General features: G+C 36.4%; 1 protein-coding gene across 4 annotated transcripts in view; it reads right to left on the bottom strand.

Annotated features, from left to right (window-relative positions):
• Fhip1a (FHF complex subunit HOOK interacting protein 1A) overlaps positions 1-13,248 on the bottom strand; it is a 264,660-nt gene that overhangs the window by 173,575 nt on the left and 77,837 nt on the right. For all 4 annotated transcript variants that reach the window (XM_013160161.3, XM_003476924.5, XM_063260844.1 and 1 more), the window contains exon 2: positions 8,272-8,386. The gene's annotated coding sequence lies outside the window, so the exon portion shown is untranslated. The remainder of the gene's footprint in view (positions 1-8,271; positions 8,387-13,248) is intronic.

Here is a 13,248-nt window from a genome sequence, read left to right as displayed (position 1 = left end):
GTTAGGGGGTGAAGGAAAAGAGTTGGAAAATTCCTTCCCTCAAAGGATGGATGGAAAGGGGAAAGCAAGGCTGAGGAAGACTCAAAATAAGAATTCTAGAAAGGATATGCAATAAAACTAAAGATAAAAGCATTCAAATTAAACCAAAATGAAGGAAACATACCATCATTCATAGGGAACAGGATTAGAACCTAGAAATAGAAGGCAGGAGGAAAAGATAAACCTCAAAAAAAAAAAAGTGGCATCCCCTAAAGCCAGAGTTTAAATTTTGCTATTTTTATAAACTACTATATATGAAACCTTTATATTTTAGCAAGAAAACTGCTTAACAAAGGAGGATTAGCCTTAGGAAAAAAATACAAAGAATTCTGTGTAGACACAAAAAAAATCATATTTCAAGGCAAAAAAATCAGAACATAATTTGCCTTCAGTGAAAAACAATCTAAACTGCAGTTGCAAATAAAGTTCTAGCCTAAAGCTTTTAGTTACTAAGCCTTAAAAAAGCTGTTTCAAAGCACATCAACTTGGGATTTGAAGCACACCAAAAAATATCCATGTAGTCTAGGATCACAAACATGAGAACTGTCTTGGAGAGCTTAATGACAGGTAGATGTCTGAGTCACTCAAGACCTACTGAACTGGACTCTCATAGTTAGAGTTCAGGATATGGCTCTCCTGCACACAAAGTCTGAAAACCCCGAAATCTATCTGCTCAGAGGTGCAAGGACTGAAGGACATGAATGACTTGGCCAATATAATCCACATCTGGTGCAGTTTTCAAACTGCAATAAGCATCAAAATCACTAGGAGAGTCTGCTCAATAGAATCTTCTGAGTTTCACAATGAACCCCCAATTTACCTATCTCACGATTCCCTGGGGAGGCTGCTGTTGCCTTTCTGGAAACACCCCTGTGAGAACTCTGGTCTAAAGCAGAGCTGTTACAAACTGCTCTCTCAGTATGGCCCTCACACAGGAAAGCCAAGACAAGGTAGGTATTTCGGAAATGAAGTTGAAACTGAAATAGAAAACATGATTAAACATAAATTATATTCACTTACTCCAAGGCATTTTGGTCATTTAGAGGAGACATAAAAAACTGGAAAAGATATAAAGACAGAATATGTGAACAGACAAAATGGTTCAATAAATAAAAACACTAAATTAACAAAAGTGTTTGGGTGTATGTGTATGTATGAGAGATACAGAAAGACAGAGAGACAGAGAGAGACAATTTTTTTAAATCATGATGGCTGGGCATGGTGGTGCACCCCTGTAATCCTAGTACTTGGAAGACTGAGGCAAGAGGATCACCACGAGTTTGAATGCAGCCTTGTCTCAAAAAACTGAAACAGAATAAAACAGAGCAGAACAGAACAGAATCTATGATAGTATGAAAAGATGCTAAAAATGAAAATTTTAGATTTATGGCACGACATAGTTGATTTGAGTATCTAATCACAAGTCACTTTTGAGAATCTTTTTGTGTTATTTACATGGGGAACCTCATCTTAAACCAGTCTTGAGGACAGATTTTTTTACTCAAAAGCCACTTCCAAAGCATGGCTTCCCACTGGTTCCACACAAAGCCTGAGAAGCCACAGAAAAACATTCCTAACCCATCACCTGAATTCCACATGAATCATTCCCAGCACTACATTAGAAAAACAGCATTTTAATGCTATTATAACTGTTGTTCTTTTGTCGTATAGACAGCTCTTAACCCTGAAATAACACATTCAAATATATAATTCTCCAAAGAGTTCAGAATATCTGCAATTGCCTGTGTACAACTATTATTTGTCTTGCTGCTCTGAGAACACATCTGAAATTCCTAATGAATGAATTCTACAGACAGCACCTACTAGGGATTCTCATATACACTTTGTATCATAAGGTTTTCAACACTTTAGAGTCCATTTTCAAACTCATTTTCTACTTGTGGTTCTTGCTGTGCTACCGATAGAATCAGCTTCCATCCCCACAAGAGAATTCAGCTGAATGTTAGATTCCCTTCATTATCCACATTCTGCTATCCCTAAGCTGCACCCTCTGCTTCACTGTATCTCTGCCTAGGCTTTCCCCTTAGTTATATATATTTGTATATATATTTGTATACTGATACATACATACACACACATATTTATATTTACACACACATATATATTTGCTCTCCACATCCCCCTCCCAACACCTTCCTGTCCTCCCAAAAATAACTTCATTTCTAAGGGCAATGTAGTGTGCAATGTTTACAAAACCAATGTAAAAACCATCCTGTCAACACATGTCCTGCTGCTTTCTAGAGCTAAGCAGGAAGACAGGCTGCAAATAACTCCTGTTATACAGACTGGTGACTAGTTCAAGACAGCGCCAGACTTTTTCCAAAATTCTTTAGTGGCTATTCTTTACCATGAGGATATGCATTCTGCATATTGAAATAAAATGGGAAGATATATTTGCAGGTTATATTTCTGGTAGGGGGGATTACTGAGATAAACAGAAAACACCACCACCCACAACTCAATTTAAAAACGGCAAAGGACAAGAAATAGTGTCAATACAAAAATCAGTATCATTCCTGGACACCAATAGTGAACCTGAGAAAGATACCAGGAGAAAATTCCATTCACAATAGCGTCAAAAAATTAAAATATCTAGACATTACCCTAACCAAGGAAGTAAAATACTTGTAATGAAAATTATAGAACTCTAAAGAAAGAAATTGAAGAGCACATTAGAAAATGGAAAGGCATCTCTTGTTTTTAAACTGGCAGAATTAATATTGTTTAAATGACCATATTACAAAATATATATATAGATTTAATGCAATCTATTAAAACATCAAAAATATTCTTCACAAACTAGAAAAAAATAACCTTAAAATTCATATGGATTCAGAATAGACTGTATTTTGTTCAGAATACCCAAAGCAATTCTGAACAAAAACAGTAAAGCTAGAGACATCACAGTATCAGATTTCAGGATATACTACAAAGCCATCATAACAAAAAAAACTTAGTGGTGGCACAAAAACAGCTGAGATAGCAGAATACTACAGAACACACAGAACAATCCCACGCACCTAGAGCTATCTGATTCTTTTTTTTTTTTTTTTTTTTACAAAGGAGCCAAAATTATATGCTAAAGAAAATAAAGCCTCTTTTAACAAATGGCACTAGGAAAACTAGATATCCACTTGCATAAGATTAAAACTAGGTCTCCACTTCTCACCCTATGTTAAAATAAGATCAAATGTATAAAAGACCACGACATAGAAACAGAAACTGCTGGAAGACAATATAGAAGAAACACCTCAAGTCACAGGCACAGGCAAGGACTTCCTGAACAGGACTCTAAATAGAACAAGAAATAATATCAATAATCAATGAATGGCACTATATCAAATTAAAAAGCTTCTGCACAGAAAAGAAACAACCAACAGAGTGAAAAGACAGCCTACAGAATGGCTAGAAAATTTTTGCTAGCTACTTTTGATAGGACTAATAACAGAATATATTAAAAAAGTGAAAATTGTTAACATTCCTTCCAAAAAATGGGCAAACTAACTAGATGTTTCTCCAAAGAAGTACAAGTGGCCAATAAGTACATAAAAATACATTCAACATCTTTAGCCTTTAGGGAAATGCAAATAAAAACAATTCCAACAGTCATCTTACTCAAGTCAAAAGGGTTATCACTCAGAACACAAAACAAACACTGGCAAGGGTATGGGGAGGATCCCGTCTACACTGCTGGTGGGAATGTAAACTAGCACAGTCACTACAGAAACCAGTATGAAGGTTCCTCAAAAAACGAAAATAGAAATATCATTTGATTCAGCTACACCTCTCCTGGGTATGTATATTCCTACAAGTATTAAAGACATCATTTTATAATGATACATACATATTCAGGTTTATAGTAGCATAATGCACAACAAGTTTTAGAAACAGACTAGATTTCCATCAACAAATGAATGGATGAAGAAATTGGTGTATATATAAGACAAAATAAACTGGTACGTATTATATATACATTATAAAATATGATTCAGTTGTAAGGAAGAATGACATGTCATTTACATAAAAATGGACAAAGCCATCATGCTAAGCAAAATAAGCCAGCTAAGAAAGCTAAATATCATACTTTTTATATGAGAAACATAAATAAATAAATAAATAGAGATAACACAAAGATGCTTGGAGGAGAAAGGGGGTGGGGTCAAAGAACTGAAAAACCTTTTTTTAATTGAGAAAAGACCTGAACAAACTTTTCTCCACATACATACAAATGACCAACAAGCGTATGAAAACATACTCAACATCACAAATCAGTAGGGAAATGGAAATCCAAACCACAATGAAGTTTGTCTCATACCCATTAGGATGGCTACTATTAAAAAAACAACAACAACACAGAAATCAAGGGTTGACAAAGCTGAAGAGCAACTGGCACGTGCGCCCCTGCCCCACGGAGGGCTGATACTGGGGCCTGCACTCTGAGCTCCATCCCTAGTCCTTTTTTTGCTTTGAGACAGGGTTTCACTAAGTCACTAAAATCACTAAATTGCCTAAACTGGTCTCAAATCTGCAATCCTCTTGCCTCAGCCCCCTACCTTGCTGAGATTACAGGTATGCACTGCCACACCAGCTAAAATCTGTGTACTCCTGGTAAGAATGTAAAGTGGGTACAAGAGCAACTGACAATATAGTCTAGTGATTCCTCAAAAATGTAAACATATGAAGATTTTGCCAAGAACTAAATTATAATTTCCTATGACTCAGCTATCCTCTTTCTAGTATCTTCCCCAAATTGTTTAAGCATTATTCCTTAGTGATACATGCATACCAATGTTTATAGCAGCACAATTCATAACAGCTAAATCCTGAAGTGACCTGTATATCCATCAACAGACAACTAGATAAAATAAACATAGTCTCTTTATATAATGGGATAAAACTCAACTATAAAGAAGACAAATTTGAGACATTTGTAGGAAAGTGGATATGCTGGAAAATATGTTGAATGAAATAAATCACAAAACCAAGCTTGAGTACCATATGGTAGCCCTCATTTGAGTAAGGTAAAGTACAAACTAAAAGGAAAATAAAGGAAGGATGGAAGGAGACAAGGAGCTGGATCTCCAGCACATGGGAAAGAGTCCAGGGGACCAGGACAGGGAAACAGGACAGGGAAAAAGAGTGAGGATGTGTCAGGTATGAGACCCTAATGACCAATGAATGCGGACATTATGTGCCATGAACTAAGATCAATAATATCAACAAGAGTGACAAGAGAGGAAGGGGAATTAGAGGAGAAAGGAAAGGGGTGAGAAGGGAGTGGGAGTTTAAAAAAAAAAAGCTGTGTTATGTATATGCACCAGCTATCCAACATGACTATAAAATGCATGTACTGCAAACGTGTACTAATAAACTTTTAAAAAATATAAACAGAATTGTCTTACCATCTAGCAATTCTACTTATAAACAGATACACAGAAGGGAAAGCAGTGACTCAAAAAGCTATTTATACATCCATACTCACAGCACCATCATTCACAACAGGCAAAGGGTGTAAGCAACCTCAAGATAAACAAGATGAGACATATTTACAAACAAGTGTTTTTCAGTTCAAAAAGAAGGGAATTCTGACATATGATACACTTAAAGACACGCTAAGTGAAATAAGCCAGTCACAGAAAAGATAAATATTACGTGAGATATATAAAGTAGTTAGCCTCATAAAAACCCAACGTAGAATGTTGGCTGACAGGGAATAGAGGCAGGGAAAAACAGTGTTACCTTTAACATGTATAAAGTTCCAGTTTTCCAAGCTGAAAAGAATTCCAAGTAAGGGCTGGTGGGGATGGTTGCACAATAACATGCATTATTTAATCTTTAATCTTACTGAGCTGTCTTAAAAATGGTACATTTTTAAGCTGTCTTAAAAATTTACAATAGTAAATTTTATGTTATTTTTACTACAATTTTACTACAATTTTAAAGTACAAGATTAATGAAGTACATCATATCGATAAGTTAAATGCTTTAATAAACAATCTGAAGTTAGTACCATTAACTTATAAATCTACTCATATATTCTTTTTATTAATTTTTTTATTAGCACATGTTTTCAGGGCATAATTATTACATTTGTTGTAAGGAATTAGTACACATCCATAACACATCTCAATTTTTCCCCTTCTCCTCTATCCTTTTAAAATTTTTCCCAGCATCAGATTCATTTAATTTTCTTATTAATAAAGCATAGTGGGCTGGGTTTGGAGGTGCACACCTGTAACCCCAGCACTCAGGAAGCTGAGGCAGGAGGATTGCCATGAGTTTGAGGCCAGCCTGGCCTACACAGTGAGCTCAAGGTCAGCCTGAACTACATAGCCAGACCCTGTCGCAAAAAAAAAAAGCACATTGCTTCTCAATTTTAATATTCACAGAATACTATAATACGTATCTTTTAAAGTAAAGGTATAGTTAATTTACATAATTGAAAATATCTAAAAATAACACGCTACGATCAGGTGGTGGCGGAGCTATGGCACGTGTGTTGCCATAAGTTGTTCATATCACTGAAACAACTGAAAGTTCTAAAAGGTTCACCATCACTGCCCTTGCTATACAAAGACTGCATTCTGTAAAAATAATGTTTATAGGAGTAATTACAAGGAAGAAAAATAAAGTGAAAAATAAAGACATCAGAATGCTAGTTGCAGTACACTTGAAGAAAGCCAGGCCTCAAGACAGAGGCGCAAAGGCCAGGCCTGCCTGACTCCCTAAAGGATAAGCTGTATCGTGGGATTATACTGATTAGCCCAGCTGGTCCAGCAGGACAGGTAGGGATCAGTCACCCAGGTGGGTGGCCATAACATCCAGACCCATAACTTCCCAGAATGCCTTTGTTCTTGCCACGTAACCCTTGGTATGTGACGCATTTCCTCACTAGATCACTACTAGCTAAGCAGCTGTACTTGTAATCCTATAGGTCTGTTATGGTTTGAACCACTTTGTACTCCCATTGTGACCTTCCTCAGAGGAGGCCTCACTGGAGACCTCAGTGGAGACCCACTTTCAGGACTCCTGTGTCTCAGGAGCTACTGCTCAATTATCCTTTCCTATGCTTACCCTCTGTTGTTCCTTGGAATTCATTCTTCAATTTGGGGGGACACACACTCAGCACATCTGACATCTGGCAGATTGGGAGTTATATTTCTCCTCTATCAATATTACTACTTCAGGGATGTCAGTTTCTGGTGACACACCTTTAAAGTGCAGATTCTCAAGCCCTGCGCTGACCATTTCTATTTTCACTGACAAAAATAGATGGGAGCTAATAGACTTCATTTTCTTTTTTTTCCTTCCCCTACTCCACTGCTAAGAACTGAACCCAGGGCCTCACTCTTGCAAAATACACTCTACCACTGAGCACCCAACTTTATAATCTGAAATGTAATTTGAATTTTTAATGTGTATTTTTGACAAATACTCTAATAACATTTTTAGAAATATTGCAAAACATCCACAGGAAATCATTTATAAAAAACAAAGCTATAGAAGTACCCATACAAGAAAGTTTGGATACTAGCTTATTTAACCAGGTTAATACTAGAACTTCTCTACAATACTGACTGAATGATTTTAATAAGAATTTCAATGTTTATACACTCAAATAAATATACATATGTAGCCTAATAATGTTACTTTAATAATACTATCATTGTCTGAAAATTCAGAATCACTTGTTAGAATTCATTTTCAATACAGCATGTAAGCCTTTGAATACATACACAAATAACAAAAAGGAACTCTGGTTTTCTTTGTCATTCTGCCTTGCTTTTGAGAGTGCTTCCACTCCACTGCCCTGGCTTTAAAGGAGGATAGACTGTTTCCCAAATGCATCCTTACAAGACGAAGAGACACTGCCACAGAAAACAGGACACTTAAAAGAATGCAACCAGAGGACAGAGATGCAGCTCTCAAAAGAAATATTTTTTAAATGCTTTGAGTAAAAGATTGAGTACAGGTTCTCAAAAACCTTGTTCTGAGGGCCAGGAATATAACTCTGTGGCACAGTGCCTGCCTGGCAAGCATGAGGTCCCAAGTTCAATTTCTAGTACCAAAGAAAAGGAAAAAAAAACTAAACTAAAAAGTCTGTTCTGAATAATGTCCACCTAGATGTATAGGTTCAAGTAGGCTTGTTTAGGAAATTATTACTGAACGTTACCAAACACATCGATTTTAATAATATAAAGGAAGACATACCTGTAACTGCTCTCTTTGAAAGCCTCAGTTGTATTTCGTCATTGCACTCTCCAGAGAAATGTAAAAACTTTCTCTAGCATCCAGCTCTGGCAGGAACTCCAGACAACTTTCAAATCTACAGAAAGGAATAAAAAATGTCCCACCATCATTAATAAATTACAAACCCTAATCTACATTTCCTTGTTTTCTCCCCTCCCATTACCACTCCACAGTGTGCACTGGGTAAGTTCTCCTCAGATAGTACCTATCTTTATGACAAAAACGAATGAATGAATCAATGAATGAGTGATAAATAATGAATCTTTATTTAGAAATCTGAAAAACCTTACTGGCTAGCAGAAAGTAATGAAGCCTTTTAAGAGATCTAAAATAATTACGTGCTTCTCTCAGAAGAAAATAAAAAATCTGAAACTAAATCCACTGCATGAATCAACATCATACTGAGATAATAATGATAGTATGATATAAAATAGCAAATGAATGACAAGTAACTCTTACAATTTTCAAAAATGTACAACACTCCTAAAATATCCCCAGACACCTCTGACTTATCTATATATTAATCTCTGAAAATTCCATTTTTTTGCCACCCCACTGGCAAAATCTACTTTAGTCTTAGATATGCACCTCATATCACCAGGCCTAACTGGCTTCACAAAACAAATGCATGGCTCCACCCTTAATAAACAGCCATAAAAACATGAGTTTGAAAAGCAGCAATCTGGGAAATTACCCAAGAGAAATACAAAGAACAAAAGATAGCAGGGTAGCAATAAAAATATTTAAAATGATGAACTCAAACAGGCACAAAAGGCAGAAATTGAAGTAAATATTAAGCAAAATTACAAAAAGCTATTATGTAACATCAGAATAAGAAGTTACAGAAAATTTACCAGAAAGAATATATTTTTAAGAAAATAAGTCAGGCATGGTGGTCTACACTGTAATCTCAGGCACTGTGTGTTCAAGGCCAGTTTGGGCTACAAAGTTGAGTTCAAAGCTAGCCTGAACTGAGCCAATTTGCCCTTCTTGTGAGCCAGCACAAGCCATGTGGGGTCTGGGAGGAGAAACAAACCAATTCACCCTTCCCATGAATTGGTAGAAGCTAGACTGGGCCTGGGAAGACTAATAAGAGGCCAATTTGCCCTTCCTGTGAGCCAACTGGCACACAGACTAAGAAACAAGAACCTCAAATCCAAGCAAGAAACCGGCTGATTCGGAGGACAAGCTGAGCTGAGAGCCAACTGAGGTACCAAAACAACTTAATGCTTGTACTGTATGAGTGCCACTGCAGGCCTAAGGCCAGTAGTCTGAGCATCTATTAAAAGGATAACAATATACAGTATAGCAATTATGGGGGATTTCCTTCTATCTTGTTTCTTGTTTCTGCTCTGTTTTCTTCCATTTTATTGTTTAGTTTTATTCAGTTCTGTTTCAATTTTATCATGTCTGATGGTATGGACAGCAATTTTGAAGATAACAAGAGGCATTATGGTAGTCACTGTTGATTTCCTATTATCCTGTTTTTAAGTTGAATTATCACTTTCTCTGTTTTGATTTGATTAGCTTTATTCTGTTTTGCTTAGTTTGGTTTTATTATCTTTAAAATATGCTTTCATTCTTTTCTTTTGATAGGTTTTATTGTTTGATTTTGTTTGATTTTATTATATCTGATAGATTGCTATTTTGAAGAAAACAAGATTTCATTGTAACCATAGTTTATTTCCTAATATTATCTTGTTTTGAAGTCCTGTATTGCTTTCATTGCTCTTTTCTGATTAGATTTATTCTGTTTGGTTTGGTTTTATTCTCTTTAAATAAAAACAAAAGCTAGCCTAAAAAAAAAAATAATAAAAAGCTAGCTTGAACTACTTAGCAAGATGCTGTGTCAAAAAAAAGTAAATATTATACTTGAATGTTTAAAGTGAAAACATATTCAATATTCTGTTTTGATAAGTTCTACAGTGTTCTATATTTCATCTCATTTTGATATACGTGATTGAAAGAACAACTATTATAAAGAAAACAAAATATACTGTGATACCTATTACTGGTATCCCGGTAACCTGCTGTGAAGTTCTGTACCAATTTCACTGTATGATCTTAGTTGGCTTTATTCTGACTTGTTCTGTTGTATACTTTCAAAATAAAATTTTTTTAAAAAATCAAATAAATAAATAAATAAAGTAAAAACAATTTAAAAGCCCAAAAGGAACAGAAAGTGAAAAAAATGGAAACAAAGTTTTTGTAAATGAGGGGAAGGATTGAAGAGAGGGATGGGGAAGTGGGGAAAAAGGAACCACGATATATTATATACAGGTACAGAATCCTAAAATGAATATCATCATTCTATATCTCAAAAGTATACCAATAAAATCAATTTTAAAAAACAGCCCAATAAAGGAATAGTCAAATTTGGCACAACCACATAATTTAATCACAATTCTGCCAGTTATCAATAAATTTTATGAGTTTAAAATACAAAGCCAGGAATAGTGGTGCACTCCTGTAATCCCAGCACTTGGGAGGCTGAGGCAAGAGAATCATTTGCAAGTTCAAGACCAGCCTGGGCTACAAAGTGAGCTCAAGGCCAGCCTGAACTGCATAGCGAGACTCTGTCTCAAAAAGACAAAAAATAAAATAAAATACAAATAAGAAAGAAAAATCAGGGTAAAACATTGAAATTATATATAATCACAACTATTTATAGAAAAGTAAAGGACAAGTTGCAACCTCATTTGATATAAATAGTGGGTAAAATATGTCCTCATCTTTACATGGGTTAAGGTGAGTAATTCAAGTCAGTCTTGGAGAACAAATACATATTTTCAAAAACTCTACGTTCTAAGTATTTCTCAAGGACAAGTGGTGAGCTCACTCCTTGATGTCACAACTTTTATACAATGCTCAACATAAATAAAATGGTTCCATGTAAATCACTATAAGAGGGTGTATACGTGTGAATATGCATATGTGTATGTGTGTTTAACCTACAGATGGTGTTGAAAGCTCAGAATACACTGTAACAAACATTTCATAAAAGAAAAACAGGGGATGAAGTAGCACAGAATGACCTTAATCCTAAAAATCGGGCATAGTACAGAGGCATACATCTGTAATCCCAGATCTTAATAGGCTGAAGCAGGAGGGTTACAAATTGCCAGCCTGGGCAACTTTGCAAATTTTTAAAAATTAGCTGGAAATGACATTATTACAGGCAACTAAATTAAATAAAAATACTATAGGTGGTTAGACAAGGCTAGGCCCTCAAAGGGGCCAGTGCACAAGAGGAAATTCCTTGCAACTGTAGGAGAGACAGGCACCTCTACCGTAGGCCAGCCTAAGACAAAAGATAAAACAAATGCACCCACATATTTCCTAAGGACAAACATCAGGGATTGATATTCTAACTAGGTATCATCACCTTGAGGAAGGCAAAAGGAGCCACTGACCCAACCCCAACAGGAAGAACCCTCGTTCTGTTTCATTTCCTCTTGCTACATGACTCGCTTCCCCATTTGATCCCAACTTAATCAATTTTACCTGAACAGTTATACTCGTAATCTTATTGGCTGACCACAGTTTTGTCCCACCTCATGTCCATCTTGCGAGTTCCCATTTTTCTCCACCTTGGACCCTACTCTTCTCAGCTGGTGAATTTGCTCTATAAAACCCCTAGAAAAGGCAGAGTCTTTGGAAACCCACTGGGGATGCCTTCTGTCTCTCTCTCCCAGACAGAAGGTTTCTTTCTCTCAATAAATATTTTCCACTCTAAATCTCCATTGTTCCTAAAATTAATTCTTCAATTTTAGAGAACACAAACCCTAGCAGGTTGCGAGTTTCTTTCCCCTATGTCAATGTACAAAGGTAACACCAGCATTGAGGAGGTTGAAGCAGGAGGATCACATGAGAGTCCAGCCCAGGATACAGAGTCAGTTCAAAGCCAGCCTGAACTACATAGCAAGACTCTGCCTCAAAAAGTACAAAAAATTTTTCTAATAAAAATTAAAAGGGTTGAGTATATCTAAGTGTCCACAGAGTGCCCCTGGACTCAATCCCCAGTACCACAAAAAAGAACAGGAAGACAAGACGCCAGGCATAACAGCAATGACTGGACATGAGAATGGTGGGACATAAAAAGGTTAATATTTCACATGCAAATAAACCAGTTCTTCATAATCAGATTTCCTCAGTATTTCCAACTAGTCTTCTGCACTCTAAATCAATTAATGGCTTATCAAGTACCTGGGAACCTGGAGTATCACCTCACAAGAGGTTTTACAAGTACTATTTCCAAAATCCCTTGTAAACAATTCTATCATCACATACTAGAGAGATACAGGCTCTTCTGCCACCTCTTAAAAATTACAGATTGCTTCCAGATGCTTTTCAGATGATTTTGAGCCCTTCCTCATTCTGCACCTCATGAATTACGAAAGGGCATCCCTAATTCCCGGGAACTACTTCTCCCACCTCCACGCCGGCTACATGTTCTCCATATATTCTCCTCTTGCACTCCGTGTTTGCTACACTTACACACACACTTTTACTTCGGTAACAAGGCACTGCTATGGATCAGTTCATCATGACTCTGCCAGCAGCAATGCTTCGCAACTTCAAAGGAAGCCAAGTCCTTTGACAGTAACGTACAGATGACATAAAAAGCAAGGTTAAACGGGATACAAGCAAAGTAAAAGGACTTTCTTATAATTCACTGGTTCTTGATAAGTCCCTTGGTTATCATCTCATTTAAAAACAAAATATGTCTTCTGCTAAATGGCGGGGGAGGGGGGTGGGATTCAGTCACCGTCAGCCCTCTGCCAGGGCAAGTGCTTCCCTTCTAACAAAACAGTATATATACCTCCAAAACAGAATCAAAATCAGCCTTACAGTCCTCCTGTAATAGCGATGTCACAGTCCTTATTTCAACAGAGAAAATTTAAAGCTCATTTCTAGATGGCATATATTCAGTGAATT

The sequence above is a fragment of the Cavia porcellus genome, unplaced genomic scaffold, assembly GCF_034190915.1.
Source record: "Cavia porcellus strain 051 isolate PalLab524CR breed Dunkin Hartley unplaced genomic scaffold, mCavPor4.1 scaffold_14, whole genome shotgun sequence".
NCBI lineage: Eukaryota > Metazoa > Chordata > Mammalia > Rodentia > Caviidae > Cavia > Cavia porcellus.
The sequence above is the reverse complement of the archived record's forward strand: the minus strand, read 5'-3'. Positions and strand labels throughout refer to the sequence as shown.